This window comes from Octopus sinensis, linkage group LG15 (genome assembly GCF_006345805.1).
Source record: "Octopus sinensis linkage group LG15, ASM634580v1, whole genome shotgun sequence".
Lineage (NCBI taxonomy): Eukaryota > Metazoa > Mollusca > Cephalopoda > Octopoda > Octopodidae > Octopus > Octopus sinensis.
Window position 1 is genome coordinate 19,000,976 of NC_043011.1, and position 26,724 is coordinate 19,027,699.

The window sequence follows — 26,724 nt, forward strand, 5'->3', positions numbered from 1 at the left end:
CATCGAAGCGTTACTCAAGTAACAGGAAGAGAGAGTGAGAGAAAATTGTGGCGAAAGGGTACAGCAGGGGTCGCCACCACCCCATGCCGGAGTCACGTGGAGCATTTAGGTGCTTTCGATCAATAAACATACAAGACGCCCGGTCTGGGAATCGAAACTACCATCCTTCGACCACGAGTCCGCTGCCCTAACCACTCGGCCATTGCGCCTCCACGTCATCGTATTGTAATAAGTCATAATATAACTTATATAATAAGGTTTTCCATTTTGAATAGTTTTTTGAAAATATTAGCTCCACGATACTCGTCTCGATGATTTCTTTTATATGAGTTAAACAAAGATAAAATATATACACAAATTCAAAATGTTGTGGTTTTGAATTTCCTTTTAGACGTTACCAATATTATCACTACATTTGGCTCCATTAGATTTTTTTAAAATGTTTTTATATATGTAATTAGCATCATGGGATTCCTGTAGTCGAGATCTATCAGAAAAGTTAAATTTAAATATAGTTTCCTTTCGAAAGAATAATAATATTTGGAGTCAAAATCGAGCGCAGGCGTTAATCTCCTTTTGTTTCCGTAGGTTTTTACCTCAGTACTGAATAGTTTTGCATTTAACTAACATGGATAAATTCCTCCCGCTGAGATCTATCATATAAGCTAAAATAAAATTTATATTTCTTTCAAAAAAATATTTAGACCCAAAGTCGATTTTAGGTATTACTCTCTCGTTTAGACCTCACATATGTTACTGAAACGTTTTTTCTCCTGAAGTAATTTTCGAATTTCGTAGCTGAAGATGTAGCTGGTGACGCGACCAATTTACAAATGTAAACAACATCTAATTTGGTTAACAACTGAGTTAGTGACAAAGCCTAGAATTGGTCGCGAGTGATTAAATCTTGACCTTAAGAATACTATTCACACACTACCGTGTGTGTATGATGCACGACTGGAGGCATCTATATTTCAGTGAAGTATCTCTAAAGGTTGCATATGGTAGAACAGAATTTTCCATATGGGCGAATAATATGAATTATATTCGCTTCTTGTATCGTTTTGTATAATTTATCTCTACTATACTGAATGAAATAACAATTCTTTTTTGTATTTTACCAAGATTAAATATACCTCGCCTGTACCCAGGTCGAACTAGGACGCTGAAACATTTGAAACATATGATGAAATACACTAAATGTAATTTTACTCTCTTTAATTGATGTCATTAAATGACTATATGGTCTCTTCCAAGATCATAATTTTTAGATTTCGAAACATTCTCTGAAACCTCCAAAGATTCAACTCAGCAACAAATCTTCGACGAAAGTTATTACCAAAAGACAATATCGATCTCATTTTATGTAATATTGCATCTCACAGAAAATCTACACAAACGGCATTTTCACGATACCAGATAAACGAAAAAATGAAGAAATGAGTGGCTGCCTATCACAAATTTTCTTTAATGGCAACTCTGAAAAAGCATATAGGAAATCTCAATAAGATATAAAAACATGAATGAAGATTTTCTTGAATATAAAATGTATGATAACTGCATATACCCATGATCCAACTTGATTCGTTTATTCCGTCACATCCAAATAATTTTTATGGTGTTAAACCACTTTTATTTCCTGGTTATAATATACGTCATTCGGCGTTCTATTTTTCTTATTCGTGTTACAAATAACAAGATGGTTTGAGGGGTGATCGATGAACAATGATATAACTCGTAATTCATTACTGCTGAGTATAGCTTCATGTTTAGACGTAACTGAAAAACTATAGATATCGCAGCGTAATTTGCGAGAAATATGCAAACAGACACAAAAAATGCAGGCGCATATTGCAAGTTTCTTTTCCGTTATACCTAGAGAAATATCACCATTCCATCCGAAAAATATCATACCGAATGCACCTAATCGATAAATCTGAAGATTTCATAATAATAACGAGGTACTCGACAATGTTACTCCTACTCGACAAAGTTACTCCTACTTCCTCTGTAGGTAATGAACTTATGTTTGAAATGTATAAGCGTTATACAAAATGCAATTAATGAGAATCATTAAAAAAAAGCTTCCCTGCACAGTAAAAAGAATTAACGTCGTATTCCAGTATCACAGAATATATGCAAACAATTTACTGGCGCATTGAAGAAACACAACCATTTAATTTTAATATCATTAACGCATTTACAATGTGGCATTATAACTTATAAGAAATAGAGCTTCTATTCCAATGAAATTCCTAACTTTTGTACATGGTTAAGAGGTAAGGAATATAAGAAAACCTTCCGCGATCTGAATACCCTAGTAATAATCAAACATGCAATTTGTTCTGTATTCAGATGAAACTTTTAGGGATGTCTGTCCACGTGACTGGCACAAACAGATTAGATTTTGGGATCGATCCGATACTGAACAAGAATTCTGGATTATTTTCCCTGTTTCTTTTCTTGATTTTACTTAATTTGTGTGTGCGGTAGGGTTGATATTTAGTATTCTCGTTTGTGCGAGCAGTTGAGTTTATTTCAGATATTCTCATTTTAAAAATCATCTCTGACTAGCCTTTGAGAGCACGTTGGTGTTGCCTTGTCGGTGGTTTGCTCTCTTTAAGTGCTCTTGTTAATATTGTTGTTTCTGGTTTCATTATTTAACGCTAGTTTTTAAAAAAATGTACGGAAGATGCATTGTATAATGTCTAATATATATACAGTGATGTGGAAATGAGCACAGTTATTGAAGCCTAATCCATTGATATTCAACTTGAAATATGTTGTTCGAGATTAGTAAACATCACCAATTATTGATATTTAGGAATGACCATAAGAACATTAGTATGCGAAACAAATATCAACATATTAAATATTCTGAATATTATGTTATGTTTTAATATAAAATTATGTTCCTATTAAACTTTTAATTGTCAGTTATCCTTCTATATAATGAATTCAAACCCGCCATACCTAGGTATCCCCCGGAAATTCATCCCAATGACCAGTCAATGCATATCATCTTTATATTCAGGATAAGACTACCGGCTTTACGTAATAATCGGGGATATTTTGCAGTCCTTCCTAATATTCGTTTTACGCACGAAATATTGAACCCAAATCAGTTGGATGCTATCGAGCATAAAGAAGATCTAATAGCGCTTTATACATATGCTATCTATTTAGCTTAATCGTCAGTATATATATATATATATATATATATATATATATATATATATATATATATATATATAACTTGTGTTTCTTCCACTCAGGTACTAGGGAGTACACAAAATTCTCCGAAAACGTTCCCTGTATTACAAGCCCGTTGTCATGCAGGTTTCTGTTGCGAAAAGACACTTGATGCAACCCACGGGTCACTAAATATTGCATATATAAAGCAATATGTTACTGTTGTTAGTTACCCAGCGAATTGTGTATTATTCTTCTCTCTTATTGTGTCACACTGAAATAATTATAACTCACGTACATCAATATATATAACAATATATCAATATGAAAATCATTTAAAAATATCATTGATACACGCAAATGACTATAATATTTTTTGCATGAACCAAATTACGTTTAGGGCTATTTAACACAATGTTTGAGATGCTTCTATATACTCTTTTCGAAAACAATAATACTATTATATTCATTAGGTATCGTTACACTATGCAGGGAGTTTGAAATTAGAAACAATCAATTGTAGAGAGGTGCATGTTATTGCGGAAAGATGACATTATTTGCATATTGTTGCATAGGAAAAAAACGAAAACATGCAGTTATAACCTGCAGCAATAGGCCCTTCAGCTTCCATTTGCGGTGTGTTTATCGTACGTGATATATTTAGATAATAACCAATAACACGAGATAGGTAATACATAATATACTCACTAGATAAAAAAAAATGAACTTTTATATTCTATATTTCTGGAAGTCCTCAAGAGATTCCTACAGTAAAAATTATTTATATATCTTTTATAAATTCACGGTGATTGTGTACCAACTCTTACATAAAATGCATTACCTGCACATGTTATGGCTTTGGGTGCACATCCTTCAGTCACATAATATTACTAGGACAGACAAAAGGGTGACGACCAAGTAATCTCGGGGAGCTGGAGAAGACAAATTATCCTTTTTTCGGAGCGGATATACAAACACATTAACAAAATATTCAGAAAATACAAAAATGTTAATACATATCCAGTATCAATTTATCTTTACATATTTGCGAATATGTTTTACTGTAATTGATTGCAAGCGAGAGAAGGAAGAAAACATGATTTCTATGTTTACTCATAAATTTTAAATATTTCGTTGTCCGGAAAGTACGTACTGATTTATAGTAGCTTACATTTCCACTTATTTTAGAACATGGTTGAGTCCATATAATAGGATTTGACTACGCCTCCATTTAGAGCACTGTTTAAGCTATCTTTTCGGGGAAGAAGGTTTATGTTCCTATAATCTGTGTTAATTCTGTAACCCTTTAAAAGGGAAGATAAGAAAGTTCATTTTCGGCATGCGATGCTTTGGGAACCAGACAAAAATTGCTGCAGCTCGGCTGGGATGTGTTACCCTACCCTCCATATTCACCAGATATTGGTCCTTCGGATTTCCACTTATTCGGATCTCTGCAGAATAGTCTTAATGGTAAACATCTCAATTCCTTGAATGACCTAAAACGATACCTTGACGAATTCTTTGCCGTGAAACCACCTAAATTCTGGGAAGAGGGTACTTTGGTGTTAAAGGAAATATGGAGAGGCATTTTGCAACAAAATGTCTCATATTTGGTTGATTGAAATGTAGTGGCAAGTATTTATTGACCTTTTCCTTTCCTTTAGAAATGAGCACGAACTTTCCGGACAAACTAATAGGTTCCTTTTGCACAATACAGAAAATATTCGAAATTTGCATGTCGAATATAATTTCCTAATCCATTTTGGAACCAGTGTCCGAATGTTTATATTTACATATATATATTGATTTATTTCATTATTCTAAATAGTCAGACAAAGTTTTTTATTTGAAAATTAGCTGTAAGTTTATTGCTGAAAAGATTAATTGTCTAATTATTTCTGCTGCTGCATCTCAATGCACTTAAGAATAAATTGAAAAAAATAATATAATATATTTACTACTTACAATGTGCTAAATAAGTTAATAAATTTGCTACATATGTTTGCTTCACTAAGAACGATTCAACTTCCTTTGTTGAATCATTTTTAATCAATACATTGCGCTTATGTCAATATATTGTGGACAATATTATATTTTCTAATTGAGGAGAATGCAAATCATTAATATATTTTTCCAAAATCTATTCTCGACTATATTTTTCATCTTCTTCTGAAGTATCAAATATTCCTTTCAATTACATATGTTTCAAAACTTTACAGATATTCTACTTACTTTTATTAGCATTTAATCTATTGCCAAAATCCAATATATCTTCTGAAAATTAATAAAATGGAAATGTATATAGCCCAAAGTTACAACGTAATTAATTTCTATTTTTAAAAATTTTGATAATGTCGTAGAGAAATTGGAAATCTTATGTTTTATATTACAAGGAATTTTCATCCCTAATTACAAGTTATATTTTCTAAACTGAGTAGCAATTTTCACCTTTTAATGAGTGTCATCTTTTTCTATTAAAAATAAAATTAAATAGCATTAATAGACAAAGAATTTCAAGATGGTTTTTCTTCTTTGCTTTTTGTCTTTTTGTATACAAATTCAATTTAAATTTAGAGGGGAAATACATTGGCAAATGAATTGAGAATTTGAATTTCAAGAGATTCTATTTTAGATTTTTGTTTTAGCATTGAAAAATACATTTAATGAAATAGAAATGCATTCTTAGAATATACAAAGGGAAATCCATGTGTATATTTATCGCATGTTAAAGATCTGTATTTTTTTAAACTTTCCCTATTTTTATATTCATGCATGCAGTTTATATTGTCAAATTTAATACATATTTTCAAGCACTCACAAAACTAATCATAGTACAATAGTACATCGCATATATATATGTTTGTGTGTGTGCGCTCGCGCGTATGTGTATACATATATATATATATATGTATGTATATATATGTGTATATATATATATATATATTTATATATATATATATACAGAAACACACACACATATATATATAGATACAGTGCAAATTTAAACACATAAAAGATGGACACGATCGGACATAAAAACCACTAGAAGAAGTAGTTAAAATCCAATTTTGGATTTTAACTAATCCTTCTAGCGGTTTATGGCCATCTCATATTTGTTTAAATGTACACTGTATATATAATGAAAAATATATAGTCTATTGATTAGTTTTTTCTAGACGCTAGGCCACAGTGGTAAAAAAATTGCTAAATAATAGTTTACTACCCTGAAATTTATTAATATACATAAATATATATATATTCAATTTTGCCTTTTTTTATTTCTTATTTTAAATCGATTATATTTCCGAATACATAAAAAATGACAATTATTTAATACATTATTTCCACACATTGTTTATATTAGAAGGAAATGAGCACTTGTATACTTACTGTTCTATATTTAAGAGATGTGCAATTATGTTCAATTTTTACATTATTTAAATTTGACGGATATTTGTCCTCATCTTCTTTGCTGTTAACACAACGTTTCGGCTGATGCCCTCTAGCATTCATCAGGTGTATTCGTGAAATTCTGAGCCTAGGTTCTCTTTCCTAAGGTATTTTCGATGTTGTTATTATTATTATTATTATTATTATTATTATTATTATTATTATTATTATTATTATTCAGGTAACCGCCTGTAATTGAACTCGGAATTTTGGGGTTAAGTGCTCTGGCTACTAACCCCAAGATTCCGAGTTCGATATTCCAAACAGTGACCTGAATAATAATAATAATAATAATAATAATATAATAATAATAATAATAATAAATAATAATAATAATAATAATAATAATAATTACGAAGAGCGCCAGCCTTGACAGCGGCTGGACGTGTTCCTCACTGCTCTGACAGTTCGGTGGCCGAAAGCCATAGAAACACTAATATGGGCCAGTTTAGCAACGGGGAAAAATAACTCTCAAAGACTGGTACATCTACAATACCTCGTGAGTATTTGAAATTCTCTTCAAAGTGGGTTAAGAAATATACAAATTTACATATCTGCAGCTTTTAAACATACATCCGATCGGCTTTAAAAACTTTAATACCCACAACTGCCTCTGTAAGCACCCTTTTTTTTTCTTCTCTCTAAAAACATCACGCTTTTCTTTTTGTGGACTTGCAAAACCCTAAAACTTTCTATGAAAATCTGACTTTTCTTTGCTTCCTCCCAGAATATTCAAATATAAATGTAAACATATACTTTTTATTGCAAAAACACACCTGTTCTTCTAACTGGACATACAAACATCTCTAGAGGGGTCAACTTCAACTTCCACAATATTACCTCGCACGAAATATACAAACACTTTTTATTGCAATAACACAAACGCACATGGAAAAAATAATGATGCTAAGATTCTCTCTGGTCGAACACAGCTTCTCTATTCACAAATAATACAGAACAGCCCTTCAAAGTAAGTTAAGAAAATTTACAAATTTACATATCTACAGCTTTCAATCATACATTTGACCAGCTTTAAAAACTTTGATACCCACAATTGCCTCTGTAAACATCCTTTTTTTTCTCTCTCTAAAAACATCACGCTTTTCTTTTTGTGGACTTACAAAACCCTAAAACTTTCTATGAAAATCTGGCTTTTCTTTGCTTCCTCCCTGAATATTCAAATATAAATGTAAACATATACATTTTATTGTAAAAACACACCTGTTCTTCTAACTGGACATACAAACATCTCTAGAAAAGTCAACTTCAACCTCCACAATACTACCTTACAGGAAATATACAAACACTTTTTATTGCAATAACACAAACGCACATGGAAAAAAACAAAAAAAAATGATGATGCTAAGATTCTCTCTGGTCGAACACAACTTCTCTATTCACAAACAATACAGAACAGCCCTTCCTTAATTTTTCTTAAGCCTAATAGTAGTAAACATCTGAACTTTTTTTGACCGGTAGGACCCCCACCTAAAAAAAAAATATCACTGATGGTGATGATGATAATAATGATGGTAATAGTGCTGATAATCTATCTATCTATCTACACACACACACATACACTCAAAGAGTTCAACCAACACAAACCTCCCCTCGGCTCTATTGTTAACCAAATATGAAAGTATTATTTGACAGGCAAGAACTCTGGCGTTGAAGACAGTCAGGCAGCCAACCACCAAGCCAGCCAACGAGACAGACAGACACTACTGTGATGGTGATAATGATAAAAAACAAAAATAACAATAATAAGATACGGCTGTGACTACACATAAAACAATATCATTGATGATGATGGTGGTGATGGTGATGATGATAATGATGATGGTAATAGTGGTGATAATGATGATAGTGATAATAATGGTGATGATAATAACAATAATAAGCCGACTACGGCTGCTATAATGGTACGATTATAATTGTAACGGCAATGATGGCCGTCTCCCCACGAGCCAATCAAAGCTAAAAAATGATAACATTATCGTAGCACCAAAATGTTTTTGGAAACTAAAAGGAAAACTAAATCAGTATACCAAATCGCTTGTCCTATGGTTAATCTGGAAGCGCGTCACCCAGGGAAGAGCCAGCCTGGGATCGAAAAGTCATCAACTGGCACAAACTCTTCTCCGAATACGGACATGGATGGTCACTTGAACGGGAAATCCCCCAACTCGAGCCCTCCAAGTTCACCACCACAACCACCACAGAAAAAAAAATGTAAGCGGAACAAATGGACCCGAGAAGAGTATAAAGAAGTAATATACGCTTATTACTATGCATTAGGTAGGCCATCTCAAGAGAGACACACCGCAAACTCTTACAGTATATGGAGAACACGGAATCAAGACAGTAGGCCCTATTTGGACGAGAACAAATTAGCAAATGTGAGGAGGGATATCCTTTGAAATAACAGGCTCACAGACAGTGAAATAAGCGCAATCAAGCAAGCAACGGAAAATGACATAAATATAAGACACAAAGGAAATGAAGAATCAGATGAAAAGTATAGCCCGCCACGAGGCTTAATTGAAAGGCTGCCATCTGACCAAAGTACGCAAAGGCCTGAAGATACTAGAAATTCTATTGTACCTGTTAAAGATAGCCAGGAAAACGATAAAACAACAGTAACTGAAGATCTCGCATTTGTGAAGAACACAGAGGTTCTATGGCAGAAATGAGGCAGAAAATCCTGAATACGCTTGAAGTTGTAAGACATAAAAGTATGAATGATAGAGAATCACTTCATAAACTCTCAAATACAAACCAAAATAAAGAACAAATCCAAATTGGCAACTATGTAACAAATGAAATAATACGAGAATTAAAACCTGATTTTACTGAGTTAAATGAAATTATTTACGCTTCTGCTAGGGCAATTGAAACCAGCTGTATGCCCCCGAAAAAACAAAGAAAACAAAACCTGGGAAGAAATCAAACCTGGAGAAGTAAAATTGAAAAAGAGATTGAATTTATGAGAGGGGAAATATCAATATTAAATGAACTAATATGTGGAAATGATGTAAGATCCAGAACAGGAAGAAAGATGAAGAGAAAATTTGGATCCTTACCAAGAGAAGAACTGATATCAATAAAAGAAACGCTGAAACAAAAAGTCCAAGCAAAAGCCCAAAGAATACGAAGATTTGAGAAGAGAAACAAGTTTTACAAGCAAAATAAGCTGTTCACATCCAATGCCAAAAAAATCTACAGAGAAATAGGGAAGGAGAAAGTAACCGTTAAAGACCCCCCTCCCATGGAAGAAGTTCAAAACTTTTGGAAAAGGATTTGGAGTGACAAGAAGACGTACAACATAAATGCAGACTGGATTATACAAACTGAAGGATCCTACCAAAATTTACAACAACAAGCATGGGAAGACATCACAATAGCAGACCCAAGAAAGGCACTCACGAAGGCCCATAATTGGAAATCCCCCGGTAAAGATAGGGTGACGAATTTCTGGCTCGCATCGCTCCCATGCGCACACGGTAAGCTAGTTCAGCTGCTCAATGGAATTATGAGAGACCCAAAGAAAACACCTGAATGGTTAGCAAGTGGCATTACTTACCTACTCCCAAAGAATAACGAAACCAACCTTCCAAAAAACTATCGGCCTATAACCTGTCTATCCACCACGTATAAAATCCTAACATCTATCCTGGCGGAGAAAACATATGCATTCATGGAGAAGAACGATATTTTCCCCATTGAACAAAAAGGGTGCCACCAAGGCTCTTACGGATGCAAAGATCAACTGCAATCAATCGTATGATCCTTGAGAACTGTCACAGCAAGCACAGAAATCTCAGCACCGCATGGATTGACTATAAAAAGGCCTTCGACAGTATACCGCATCCATGTATCTTGAGATCGCTGGACATCTTCAAAATTTCCCCTGTGATTTCAAACTTCCTGAAGCACAACATGTCGTGGAATACGAATCTCCAATTATACCACTCTAATGGAGTACTTGCCTCAGAAAATATAAACATCAACTGTGGAATTTTTCAAGGTGACTCACTTTCACCTTTAATATGGGTATGGGTATAAAATTGCCAATAAAAAAATAAGCCATCTATTTTATATGGATGACTTAAAACTTTATGGTAAAGACAATAATGAACTTGAAGGCCTATTGCGCACCGTGAAAGCATTCAGCGATGACATCGGGATGGAGTTTGGACTTGAGAAGTGTGCCAAGGACACTTTCCAGAAAGGGAAAGTGAAGACCACAAATTCAGTCGTGTTAGATGTTGACACAGTCATAAGAGAGCTTGAGCAAGAACAAACATACAAATATTTAGGGATAAATGAAGGCTCTGGTATTCAGCATGCAAGCATGAAAGAGAAGATCAGGAAGGAATGTTATAGGAGAGCTCGTGCACTCCTGAAATCTGAACTAAATGCACGTAACAAGGTGTTAGCTATAAATTCCTTAGCAGTTCCAGTTGTTACTTATAGCTACAATGTGTTGAACTGGAATATGAGTGAAGTAAAGAATATAGATAGGAAAATATGCAAGCTGCTGAGTTGTAATAGGATGCACCACCAAAAGGCAGACGTAGATCGCCTTTACCTTCCCAGAGCCCAAGGAGGTCGAGGCCTGATCCAATTTGAACTAGCTTACAAAACAACCACAATTGGACTGGCCAAATATCTCGAAATATCGAATGACTGGATGCTAAAGCTCGTGGAAAATCACGAGAGACGAAAGAAGCTTCATTCTATCATAAAGGAAAGCAAAAAATTTGCTATTGATCTCGTGCAGGATACCCAAACTGGACAACCCGAGGGAAGTACGGCAACTACTGTTGCAAAGAAGTGAAAATGATGGCAATGAAAAAAGCGCACGAGCAATTGCCTGATAGGTGGGAGGAGAAACCTCTGCACGGCAAATATGTGACCCGCAGCAAACAAGCTGATGTTGACCAGAAGCAAACCCATCAGGGGCTACGGAGCTCAGGGCTAAAAACAGAGAGCGAAGGTTTCATCCTGGCTGCTCAAAATCAAAGCCTATTAACCCGGAACTACCAGGCCAATGTGATGAAAAATGGAGCAGACCCAAAATGCCGATTCTGCAACGACATGATTGAAACAGTGGACCACCTAATCTCTGGATGTAAAGTCTTAGCACCAGTGGAGTATAAATTAAAACATGACAGAGTTGGCCAATATCTCCACTGGCTAATACGTCGGCATTACAATATCAAAACTGCCGACAAGTGGTATAATCACCACCCTGAGGCTGTAACTGAAGGAGAAAATGTAACCATTCTGTGGGACTTTCCAGTACATACAGACCGAACCATCACGGCCAATAAACCAGATATTGTTGTGAAAGACCAAAACAATAAAGTTTGCTTATTGATCGACATGAGCATCCCCTGTGATCATAATATCTCAGCGAAAGAGTTTGACAAGTTCAGAAAATATAAAGACCTACTCATTGAAATTGAGAAAATGTGGCATCTCAAGGCGGTTACAATACCAGTGATCGTAGGAGCACTAGGAATGATCAAGAAGGGAACCGAAAATTATATGAGAATGATCCCTGGCTTACCATTCCTGCAAGAAGTGCAAAAGATTGTCTTAACTGGTACATCACACGTATTGAGAAGAGCATTGTCGATGTGAGAACTGTTGCTGCTCATGTATTTTAATTTAACTTAAAAAAAAAAAAATTTTAAAAATGAACGAACTATTGAGTTTGGTTTAATGGCCTACCAATGTATACTATGAGTTTCTTTGCCCTAGGAGTCGGGAAGACACTCGGCAAGAAATGGAAGCAAATTTGAAAGAAGAAAAAAAAAGTAATAATAATAATAATAATAATTAAAATGGCGGTGCCCCAGCATGGCTACAGCTCATAAGCTGAAACTAGAATCAATCAATCAATCAATAATAATAATAATAATAATAATAGCAACAACAACAACAACAACAACAGGTTCGAAATTTCCCCAGGACACCCGATGAAGGCTAGAGGGTATATCAGCCGAAACGTTGTTAACAACAAACAAAACGGGGACAAATATCTGTTAAATATAAATAATATAAATAACGTACTTTTATACTTGTTCTGGTTTATCTAAATTTTATCGGTTGTTTCTTTTATTCTCAGAATAAAAGAAAAATGGCCTCCCTCAAACATGAACAACAAATTAACGAAATAAACTTATATATATTGACACAGCAAGAACATATTTCGTTAAATTGAAGGAAGTTGTGGGAGATATTCTAACAAAAAGAGAACCATGTGTGTTGGTCGCAAATGTTTTATGTGTAATTTATCATTTGGATCATAAACGACCTCAGATCTCATAAGAACTTAAACCATATGTAATATCTATGTATATGTTCCTTCCGCTTAATCATATTCTTTAAACAGAAATTATTTTAACGTAAGATACATCACTTTATACAATGTATTTTTAATAGCTTAATTGTGCCCAAACATATATAACACTATCAAGATATTTCCGTCTGTAAGGTTTCAAAGCTGCATGCTAATATGGCATAAAATCCTCCAGCGTCAGCAGCGAGCTGTGAAGAGAAAAAATATGAATTCTGTAATCGAGAGAGAATGCTGAATTAGAAATATTCCCCTCTACAGAAACATTCATCCGAAGAATGACTTTCATTTAACTTAGCAATTAACGTTCCTTTTCGTATTCACGTAACAAGGAAAAGCAATGTGAAAAAAAGTGACTTGCTCAAGGACAATGAGTATTGCTCTATTTGAGTATCGAAACTGGTGATCATAGCCCGAAATCCCGAAACACGTCCCTATGACACTCCGCAGAAAAGAAATCACAGCAATATAAAGAAAACCAATTGAATAAGTAATGGGTTTGTTTTGTTTAATACGTTTGAACGCATTGCATATTTCTACATACACTTCATTATCAGAAAGCTTTATTGACTATACAAAACACAGAAGATCAATCCGCCTGAACGAACCGGAGACACAGTGTAACTGAGCCTGTTGATGACTGCAGAAGCTTTCAAATATCTTAACCCTGACTGACATCAACATCAAAGTTTCAAAATTCACAGATGGAAACAGTATGATACTGTATGATACGTTTGGGCGAGAGTAAGCTATTAAAAATATCTTCCAAAGTTATCCTCATAAGTTTTCCTTAAAACTATATATTTTTTTCTATAGTGTTTTAAGTATGGGAACATACACATTTGCAGTCTAGTACATGTTCACATAGTTACATTCCTTTTCCCGTTTTTTCTACAAAATCATCGCTAATAACATATTCTTTATATGTACGTCAAACGTAAAGATGTAAGATTCAAAATGATAAATAAATATTTTTTTTTTAAATTAGTAAGGAAAACAATGAATTTTCTATGAATTTCAGATCTTAAATCAATCGACAGAAAAATGTTTAAATGAATAACTCATGTAGCATATTCTCTTCACTTTACATACTTTATTTTTAATAACTGATCTTATCCGAATTTTCATTTGTAATATATACGTTCAATACTTTTTTTATATATTAAGAGGTTCATTATCAATCATCAGCATTGGTATTGGTTACTTAGTGATTTTTCAATGCCTATTTATTTCATTAATTCTACTGCTATACATTAGAGACATTTTACAAAGTAGAAAAATTTATTGAGCAAAACTTATATTTATGGTAATGCAGAGAAATATAGCTTTTAATATTTCTTTGGAATGATTTTAAAAACTAAAACGTATTACTACCCGTAAAATATTAATTTCAAAAATTTCTTACTTATTTTCTAATCAAATAAATATATTGATTTCACTTACAATACATACTTATGCTATCATTTTTATTATTTACTTTTTTAGTTGATGTAGCAGCTGCAGAAAAATCAATCATGCACTGTGGTATTATCATTGACGAAGCTTATTCTCTGATGGAACTTATTGGTGTCGTATAGCTATGCTAATGTCTAAATCAATTAATCTATCATGAAATGAATTTTAAAATCAAAATCCCTAAGAGAGCGCAACGATATAATCAAATAAATTACCGAATATATTAAACTATTCTCTGTTATTCTGCATCATACCATTTTCATAAACTTAGAAAATACAGTGTAGAAATTAATCCCAATAAATAGACTATCAAAATACATAACTGGTATACTTGAATTATATTTCAAAATCTGTATGTTTTTATGATTATCTCCAGATTAGGTAACAAGTAAATTGTAAGGTAATGTATTGCCATAATTCATATCGTACCATTGAAAAAAGAAATTATACGGGTAATCGCTCTGCAAACCAGGAATAATCATTCAAATACCAATCATAAAATACTAACACGAACACGTTTGATAATAACTTTCTAAATGTAGAAAAAATACATCGTTACAAATGGAATGCAGACTAATGAACGACGTATCGTCTACTATGCACATTCAATCAACTGAAAAGAAATGTAATAACAGAATTTAGCTATCAAAACAGCACATATTGTCTAGCTTCTCCCATCATGCATTTAGTTGTTTACCCCTCGCAAGTAGATTTTCTTTAATGCGTTATGTCAGATAAAATGTGAATTGGCCTCATATTCTATTATCACCCTGCGTACTAAAGTTTTTGCCAGCTCGACCATTAATAAAATCATAATATTATACCAGTTATATGCTGCTCACAGTGAATTAATATTTGATAATATATACGCAATGTTTTATGACATAAGTACACTATCAAAGATTCAATAAACTATTTTATTGAGCAGCATTGTACTGGAGGAAACGCTAATTCTACGAAAAGTTGATAAACTATTACATATGCATATCAATGAGGTATGTGTGCGAAGAGTTAAAACATTATATGTGTTATGCATTCGGAAGTACCATATGAATATATTGCGTGGTCCGAAAGTCTTGTCACCCTCTACCGAAAGTAATAAGAGCGATGGAGGAACAAAATAATATCAAACACATGTACTGGTATTAGTATATTCACCTTCGTTGACACATCTGTATGACACCAACAGCTTCATAAAATGTCACATAGGACTTAGCCCCGCATCATTTTGTGCCACGAAAATGATGGTGCTCGTACAGACCTTCTCGTAGTACTTTTCAGTAGGAGGTGAAAAGACTTCTTTATGTATTTAAGTACGTACGTGTAAATGCATTTGTGTGTGTACTTTTGTGAGACGGTGGGAACGGATGTACGTGAATATCTATACATGATATATATATATATATATATATATATATATATATATATATATATATTATTAGAGACAAAACCACTATTTTGCAAAACAAACAAGGAAAGACTTAATCAATACATAAAATTTTAATAAAATTGACTTTTTATTAAAATTTTATGTATTGATTAAGTCTGTCCTTGTTTGTTTTGCAAAATAGTGGTTTTGTCTCTAATAATATTATATAATATTTTACTATAAAATTGGATTTAATCCTAAATCTGATTTTTTTCCTGTAAATTTGGATTTATTCCCTAATATTTATTATTATTATATATATATATATATATATGAATGTATGTATGTATATATATATACATATATATATATATGTGTGTGTGTGTGTGTGTGTGTGTGTTTATTTATGTATAAATATATACATATATATATATATATTATATTCTCGTACATATTTACATGTTACTTTCCTCTCGTTAATTTTCACACATAGTAGTGCAATATTTATATCGCATATCTAAACTTATCCGGAGCTTGCGTTTATCAGGAAACCGCATACACGCTTTAAGTTTACAAATTAAATCTACCGTTCTCAACATTCCCAAACATATCATAATAGTGACATTTGAACTGGTATATTGTTTTGACTGTGATAATTTATTAAATCTGTTTATTATGTATGTTTTTGTATATATGAATTTGATAGATTTGGTCTGTTTATTTGTTTCCTTTGTCTTGACACGCAAACACTTCGCGCTTGATCATTAAGCTGTCTCTAGATAATAACCTGTTGCAGCATTTTTCATTTCAAATTACATGATCAACAACACATATAACCTGAAACCGGATCAGAATCATTTCAATATTTGAGGTGTTATATTTCCCAAAAATTCCGTTACAATTTCTGTCCCTCCACGTACACCCAGAAATTTTATACGATGTAGGTTTATGGAAAGTATATAAATTACTAAATAGAGACATTTTGAATATCTCAAACACGTAGAGATTGCTTGAAAGGACACCATTCTATTTTCATTAATATTTGTCATTGGGCTTTAAATTATCTTGTTCCATACACCGGGTTTCAAATTATATGGTTTCCTTAGAAAATTTGTTATCGATTCTACTGTCAAGCCGGACTTGCGCCCGGATTAAATTTCCTTACCTAGTTTTGAAAGAATTTTACGTAATTAGATCAGTCTAATCGGCTTGTGCTCTTAATAATTAATAATAATTTCAAAGATTTCAAATTCCGCCCCCAGATTTGATTAGGGTTATTTATGTAAGCAGAAGAGTTATAGCAACATCGGAGGAAAATGTGGATGATGTTCTATAATGATGAGGAATACATCAAGTATCATAGGTATATTTACATTTAATTTTGGGGAGCAGTGTGCTGCAAGATGGATTGCAGCACAGAGTATCTATATAATTTAAGAAAAATAGAAAATTTCATTGTCATTGTATGAAGAAATGTGAAATAGCGTTGCATGATGAGAAAAACCTTTCAAGGCATGCAAAGCATGAATTCAAGATGGCCTTGATTGTTTTGCAAGTATAAGGTTACGAGTAATAACAATCAATAACATTTTTATAGGCAGGTCTACATTGAAGAAATGATAACACGAATAATGACACAATGGCAATAGAAATGATGATGATTGTGATGATGAGAAACGTACCGTGATGATGAACATTTTATAATAATTATCTTTGCATTTCTTGTATTAAGAAATATCTGAACTATTATTTATAGAAATACTTAAAATATAAGCATATTTTATAGTTCAGAGACCTTATCTCGTATTTTATTTCAAAGAATTAAGCTACATCGACAGTTTATCTAAAGTATTGACTATAGACTAATATTTAAGCAACTTAAAGGATATTGGTGATCTTCCTCTAAGAAGTTCTTAATATCAGTTTTTTTCACTCTAAATAAAAGAAAATAAACTCTATACACATAATAGATTCAAGAAGCATTGTGTATACAGTTAACACAATTTCCTAGTCGCTGTAGAGAAGCATTGTTCGGAATTATAACTGTCCGCTGTTGGTCGAGTTCATTAAAGTAATACTGTAGACATTGTATTTCCATATAATTAATTGTTATACTGATTTGTTCTCAACATTAATGGCGATGCTAAAGCGATGAGACTTGTAGATTAATGAACAAGGTGGTTTATACCATCCAAATGTTACTCTTCCGTTTCCAATGTAAACAAATCGTCAGAACAAATATTTGCTCTATTATGTACACATGACTGCATACACACATGCATTCCAACACTTTCACTCACAAACACACACATACATTCATACGCATCTTTAGTGTTATCAACTTTATCTGTCTACAGTATCTCATTTCCAGAAGCCATGATCTTTCGCTCACTTTTACTATGAAGCCTCTCTCACTCACACCCTTTAAAACCTATTGAAATAAGTTGTTTAAAAGCATAACATTTGTAGTAATGGTAATGGATATTTTGTCCAATGACTGCACCATTCTATTTAGGCCACTGACACTGTGTAGCAACTGCGTAGCCGAGGTCTTTGCCTCTCAGCTTATGCTTTTCGGTTCAGTCCCACTGAACAACAGCTTAGGCAAGGATCTTCTGCTTTTAGCCTCAGGCTGACCAAAGCTTTGCGAGTGCCTTTTGTAGACGGAAATTGAAAGAAGCGTGCTAGGCTTGTGTGTGTGTGTGTGTGTCTGTCTGTCTCTATCTCTCTGTACACACACACTCACACACACACAGGTGGGTTCATTACAAATGCTTACAGCACGAACAAGTCATAATGTAATGCGTTGTATAACAATATTAATGCTTAAGAAGATTATATCTATTTCTGTCCAGCATAGACATGTTAATTAAAGAACCATTGGTATTCGCGGTATAAAGATATCACAACAAAATATATTTTCAGTGATACACAAACAATAATTTGCTTACTATTATTAATAACTCATGACATACATTTTTAAAATCATTTTAAGCGTTTTAATTCTCTACAGATGTCCGAAACTAAAATATCACACAGAAGTAAACTCCCCTATTGAAGATGGGCGTTTTGAATTCATTTCATATGATAGCGATAAAACTGAAACATGACTTCATTTACTTGTTTAGCAAAATGATAGAACAGCTGAATATTTAGCATTGTTAAACTTCCAGTCTAAATAGGACGAAACAACTACAAATAAGGTTTGTTAAGCCCCATCTTTGCGTGTTGTACACCATCTACATATCGGTAGAAATTATAGGAAAATAGATATATACGAGGGGCTATAAAATGTTTCTAGACTTTTTCTGTAGGCTGTGAACTGGTGACAGCAAACGATGGCGTGCGCACAGTTTTGTTATGGACAGGATATTGGACCAAATAACATACCTCAAATATTGCGTTTAACTTCGGACGTCTGATTCAGTGATACGGCTACGAGGTAATAGGTCTTACGCAATGTGTCGAAAAGCACGGTTGCTTCAAAAGCGGGAGAACATACCTAGAAGACGATGCGGGATTTGGAAGACCTGCCATGGGTGTCATCACGGGAAATTGGAGAAAAGTAATGAGCATGAGCATGAAGATCGTCGGAGGACAATCTCCGACATTGCTGATGTATTTGGTATGTCATACGTTCGGCAACTGGAGTCATCACGAAGACAATGCACCCTGCCACCGAGCTCTCCTCACTCATGAATGTCTCGCCAAAATCAACATGGTGTCGCTTCTGCACCGATCCTATTTGCCAGATTTAGCACCTGCGGACTTCCATCTCTTCCCAGTTGCTGAGATCAAGGGTAAAACACAGAAAGACTTCGACTCGCTTAGGACAAACGTTTTATAGGCCGGATTCCAAAAGTGGTACGCTGAGACCAGTGTACTGCTGCACGACGTGAGTATTTCGAATGAGATGATGTTAAAACTTAGGTACATAAGTTATTTTTATTAAACGCAACTAGTCCGGGAACTTTATCAAACAACCTCGTATACAAGCATGATAGGAGTAAGCAAACGCTATTTTTCTGATCCGGTAGTTTAATGAGAACTTAATAGACATGTATTTCTTTATTATTACAATTCTTGATATGCTTTATTATGCATGGGATAACAAATTTAAGAAAGGACTATGAAATGAAATAATTTAATTATTTCAGTGACATAAGCAGTCAGTTCAAACGAATAGCAGCTTCTATATTTGAACATCACAAAATGCAGTAAGGTGGCCAGCTAGCAGAATCGTTTGCATACCGGGCAAAATGTTTTGCGGCATTTCATTCGTTTCTATGTTCGGCGCTCGAATTTCACCGAGGTTCACCTTTCCCCTTCATCCTTTCGTGGTTCATAAAATAACAACCATTTGAACACTGGGATCAATGTAATCGACTTAATTCCTCCCTCGAACCTTTTGGCCCTGTGCCAAAATTTGAAGCCAATATTACAAGATACAGCGTTATTTTATTACACAAAATTCGAGGAGCTGGCGGACGAATCGACGTATTCAGAAAGGGAAATGCAGTGACACAGTTGGGGAACGGTGGCATAAAAAATTACAGGAATAATTTCAGACAAAAAAAAGGTAAATGAAAGACAATGCCAATCAATCGAGAAGTCATATTTGCTATGTCTTATTTTTGTTCCCTAAACCGGTTAGGGAAACACCTATGCATTAATAAATTGATGGTCTCTTAACTATATGAATCCCCAACGATAGCCACTAGATTTTATTATCTTTCTTCAATCTTGTTAGAATGTCACGTATGTCATTTTTTACGGCGCTTTCAATTTGATTTGCCTTAATCCATATTGCTGAATTGTTGGCTGTATTTCTTCATTGTGTTATACATTTATGCAAAATAATGAGGCCTAACATTATTTGTATGACATTTTGTATTCTAAAATCTACTGTCTGAAGCACTACGCTAACCAGATAATATCGAAACATTTTCATTGTTATCAACATTTTCTCTAATAAAAGCCACTGGATGAAGCACGAGAATAATTGGAACTGAATTACTTTTTAAAATTCTTAAAATAATTATTGTAATGCATTGTAAATCGGTAAAACTTTTGAATGGATTTTTATTCCTTTCTCTAACTGAAAGACAACTTTCAACTAATTTAGATTTTATTCTTGTACGTATTCGCTCAGCTATTCTTTGTATATTTGCTTTACTTCATCTGTTAAATTTAGTTGAATTCTACACAATACGCTGTACGTTCAAACAAATAGTTAATTCTGTATAAGAGAAGTATTTGTTTCTCTAATATTCTGTAATATGTTGCTTTATTGCTTTTACTTCTTTTCTTAATCTTTATATCCATGTCGTCTAATTTCCATTGTCGTTGTAGTTCTTGAATATTGCAAACACAGAAACAAATAGAATTGATCTGCATTAGTCGTCTATTTCTTTGTCTATTGATAAATAATATTTATCTCCAAATAGTTTAATACCAACGTTGACCCCACTGCTTTTCTGTATGAACGAAATAGTTACAAAGGTTATAGAGACAATCGACAACGTTTGCTTTCAAATTTTCAAATGCATATTCTAGGCTTTGAAATAGCGATTGCTACTTGACAAAATCAAAGTGACGTTAGTAAGATATTCATTTTCTTAACAGTGTGTCTGTATTGTAGTGATATTACAAACGTAACTTCGTTAGCAAATGCGTTTATATTTCAAATCTAAACTTTATTCAATACGCTAAACAAGAACATAAAATTCACGCTATATTGGAATTAACAACTTATAATATTAGAAAGAATTAAACGTTCTGACTATTAGGGATATTATTATTTATTTTACATATAGGCGCAGGAGTGGCTGTGTGGTAAGTAACTTGCTAACAAACCACATGGTTCCGGGTTCAGTCCCACTGCGTGGCATCTTGGGCAAGTGTCTTCTGCTATAGCCCCGGGCCGACCAATGCCTTGTGAGTGGATTTGGTAGACGGAAACTGAAAGAAGCCTGTCGTATATATGTATATATATATATAATATATATATATATATATATATATATATGTATGTGTGTGTGTGTTTGTGTGTCTCTGTTTGTCCCCCTAGCATTGCTTGACAACCAATGTTGGCGTGTTTAAGTCCCCGTTACTTAGCGGTTCGGCAAAAGAGACCGATAGAATAAGTACTAGGCTTACAAAGAATAAGTCCCGGGGTCGATTTGCTCGACTAAATGCGGTGCTCCAGCATGGCCGCAGTCAAATGACTGAAACAAGTAAAAGAGTAAAGAGTATTATTTACTGAATGAATTTTCTTGGAAAAGGAGTTGGACTAATATCATGTCAGTGATGAAGTCCATCATGATATATATGATAATCAATAAACATTTCGTGATATGCTTATTTGTGCTCTGACCACATGATCTCTACGACAAGCATCTGCTGTTTCATTACTGTTAATACAATTGTCTGCTAATTTAGGCTTTTTTAAGTTTCTGATTTATTAAAATGATTCGAATTAATGTATTTTAGTTACCTAGTAAAATCAGATGCTAATTTAATATAACGTAACTCTTACATTATATCGGAAATGTGTATAAAACCTGAAATTCAGGACATGTAATTATGCCGTGGGAAGCTACTAGGAATGTTTTGGAAGTAAAACACAATTACACATGTCCGTGTGGAATACGATACCATTTTATCACGTGTTATTATTAATTTTCAAAAAATTTACTTTCACATTTTCTAACAAAACACAACATGTTAATATATTCCTGTTTACTTTGAACTGGCGAAAACTTGGGATCCTCATGAGGCAAAATCGAGTCCATCATATACATACGTATTTATTTATTATATATTTTCTCCCAACAACTGAACATGTGGGAAAATCTCTTCAGCGAATTTTTTACTACTTTATCTATATCTATCTACCTATCACCTCCTCCCTCTCTCTCTCTCTGTATACACACACATACACACAGACAGACACACACACACACATACACACACACACACACACACACACACACATATATATATATATATAATATATATATATACTCACACAAAGTTGAAATTTACAGAAAAACAAAAGAAGACAGGTGTATAAACAAAAGTTATATTAATTTGACGCTCGATAAGGCAAGTGTTTTATACATATACATATGCGATGGGGTGACTGTATTTCTTTCCTTGCATTGACATTGGTCAATGGTAGTAAGCAGTGTCGCTTTCATGCAAGAATATCGTCCATAGAATGGACGATATCTTCAACATACATTTTACATACCTATCAGATTCTTGAAGTGCTTTCATTTTATGTATATACATCTATTTACTCGATTGTTGACGTTTTGAAATTATTGCTCCCATTATTTGACTCGTTTTTCTATCATTAATACAACTCTCAGTAGTACTAGTAGTAGTAGTAGTAGTAGTATAGTAGTAGTAGTAGTATAGTCAGTGTCTATTAAAATTTGCAATTTGTTTTCTAAGAAAAATTGTAAAATGTAATGACAACTTATGCAATGTTGTCAAAAAATTACATTCGCATTATTTCAAAATTTTATATTGATATAGATACATAAGTCATTTACCACGATGTATGAGAATGTAGTCATAGAAGCTGAAATGATACGTGTCGTTTATTCACATATAAAAGGTTTCGTTCTTATAAATGTAAAACGCAATGGAAAATTGGTAATTTTCATAAATTTCATTATGTAAATGTTATCAATATTTCTTATTGTAATGATACTTCCTTTATAACTTATTCCTACATAAATGGAATTCCATATGAAAACTGGAAATACCTAGCGAAGGATGTTGTGAATCGGAACGGTTTACATAATGTTTTGCATATACTGAGTACATGTATTGTACAGATATTTATAATGGAGAAAAAGCAAGGAGGGAAACATCAGAAAGAATTCTATAGAAAGGACGTTGCGTTTGTATTGAATACATTTAGGTGATATTTATCTAATATTTTTATATGCTTGCTCGATGTTTGTTCATGGGCTATTGAACATTTATGCTTAGTGTACAATAAACAATGGTGCACATAAATAATTACGTCATTTCTGACAAGATATTCTGCTGTTGTAGAAGCATTAAGCAAACCATTTCTGCAGGTTCATGTAGTACTGGCCTGCGTTTATTAACATAGTACTAACGTCTAAATCTATTCTCGAGGATTCCTGACCATTAAGATATTTTTTCTTTTGAGCGGAACAGGAAAATGTGTCCATAATGGCACGTAATGACGGTTATCATGATGTTCATGATGATGATGGTGATGATGATGATGATGATGATGATGACGACGACGACGATGATGACGACGACGAAGATGACGATGATGATGATGGTGATGATGATGATGATGATAATGATGATGATGATGATGATGATGATGATGATGATGGTGATTATGATGGTGACGATGATGATGATGATGATGATGAATACGACCACAAAGACAGCAACAACGACGACGATGATGACGACGACGACGATGACGATGATGGGTATATATTTATAAAAAAAAGAAGTTTGAAAACGCCACTATATAATATAAATTTTAATTTTCTTAGAAATTTTACATGTTTCGGTTCTTGAAAAAACCTTATCAAAAGTATTTTTAAATGTTAAGAGTAATAATATATATATATATATATATATATAATATATATATATATATATATATATATATATATATACATAATATATATATATATATATATATATATATATACATATATGTTGGTAGGGTTGGGGTGGGGTTGTGGGGGTTTGGGTATATAAGCACGTATGTCCATATATTTGTATGTTTGCCTGTTTGCTTATACAGATGAAAAAATTTAGTGTGTGACTGCGTGTGAAAGTATGAATTTCTGTAATTTGATTTAGCTCTCAATCAATATACTAGTTTTCCATATATCTATTTCCACATCATATATCCTAATACGGACATGAAATTTCAAAGCGAATTGATTTTGGTTAGCTGGTCCAACATCTTCATGACTGAAATTTTCATGACATCCAATATTTGTCTACTCTCCTAAATAATTGTTTATTTATTAATTACCTGCTCTGTATTTTGTGTGTAGAATAGAACGTAAAAGATACATTCCAAATTTCCTTCTATTTTGTACGTAGGCGCAGCAGTGCAGAGTATAAACAAGACGGAGTACTTGGCTGTTATCCAGATTTTGTGCTGAAGAATGCATCAAGGTTTTAAAGCCATTATGTGTTCAAAATGCTATTACCATCATTGGCGGGGCCTACAATAGACTTTGTCATGTAATCCATGAAATTGTTCATTGCGTTTGACGACGTTCTATGGATGAAGAAAATCTCTGAAAACTTCATTCGACTGGAATATGTACGTTAGTTCGTCAGTTGAGATTACGCATATTATTAACTGATATCTAATTCACCAATTGTATCAAATGTTCCATCCCAATGCTTAGTGATTGACTGCATGTCAATGAATATCTCCTAGCAGTCAATAATGCATACCTCTGTGACTGGAAAGATTTACGTTGTATAATAATATAATAATGATCAACGTTTCCCATCTAATATTAAACAGATTTCAACAGGCTTCCATAACACCCAGGTTAGGTACGATAAATCACTGAAATGCGAAGATAAATGCAACATTAAAGATCCTGTTCGAAGCATTCAAGATTCAGAATATATATTTCCACCGAACTTTCAATGATGTATAACGAGATTTTAGCGCGATGCGAAAGAGTGTACGTGATATTGTAGAAAAACGAAAGCAATTTATTTAGATCTTATCATCTATAACAATAAGAATATTAGAGATAGAGAAATCAATTTTCTGCTAGTATAAACAATTATATGCACTAGAAATAGCAGCATCACTAGCGAAAATATATCATTCTATATGTTAGCATATTTTACACATCCATTTTATCCATCAACTAACAAAAGTTCACAAAAGCCTACTTGTTAACTTACAACTAGCCTAAATAGGTGATGATAAGAAGATAGGATTAAACTGTATTTTAGTACCTGATCAATAGAAATACGAAATCAAGCTGTAACAATACGAAATTGTATCTTCCAGATTTCAAATAAATCTTCATATAGTACAATTCTATTCATTTCAACACACGTTTTTTACCTAATCTTATGACATATGTACCTTCTAATTTTGAGAAACATACATTAAAATTATCAATTTCAGTTTAACCATAGGCAAATACTAAGGGAAAATGAGCGAATGCCCTCCAGTCTATTAACTTTAATTACAAGTATCTACGTGCTGTGTTTACACAATATATTTACGTAGGTTTAGCTTGTCTAGGAAGATAAAATATTTCATGCATGTATCAGAATATAAGAATGGCTTCAAATTGAGATATTTCCCAGGGAATCAAAATTGAAATTGATGTAAATATTAAAAAAATATGTAAATATCAATGTTTTGCTTTGAAAACATCCAGAGATGTGCATGCACGCATACACGCACACAAACACACATTTATATAGATAGATACACACAAACATATATATATATATATATATATATTATATATATATATATGGGTACCTGTGTATATATTTAAAGAAGTATTTTTTGAATGAACATTTTTTATCTTAATCTTAATAATAGTGTTTACAGTAGGTTACTCTGATATGAGTTTCAAGCCTTCAAGTAACCGTTCTGAAACTGAAGAACGTGTGTTTTACTGTTTGTTTTAATAGCAAAATACTTTTTCTTAAATGTATACATACAAAAGATATACAGAGAAACGAGAAATGAATATGAAAAATATTTTTTAAATATTAAAGAACTTTCGAAAAAATAGATAGCGCAGGAGTTCATCAAGTGCAATAGATACAATAGAAAAGTCTCAAATCAGAAAGACTACGATTAACACAAACAGAT

The 26,724-nt window shown here is 33.1% G+C and overlaps 1 long non-coding RNA gene across 1 annotated transcript; it reads left to right on the top strand.

The window, feature by feature from the left end:
* Positions 1-26,681, top strand: LOC118766415. Its single transcript, XR_005002348.1, has 3 exons — positions 1-214; positions 18,694-18,697; positions 26,654-26,681. It is a non-coding gene; the product is annotated as an uncharacterized LOC118766415 (long non-coding RNA).
* The last annotated feature ends 43 nt before the right edge of the window (positions 26,682-26,724 follow it).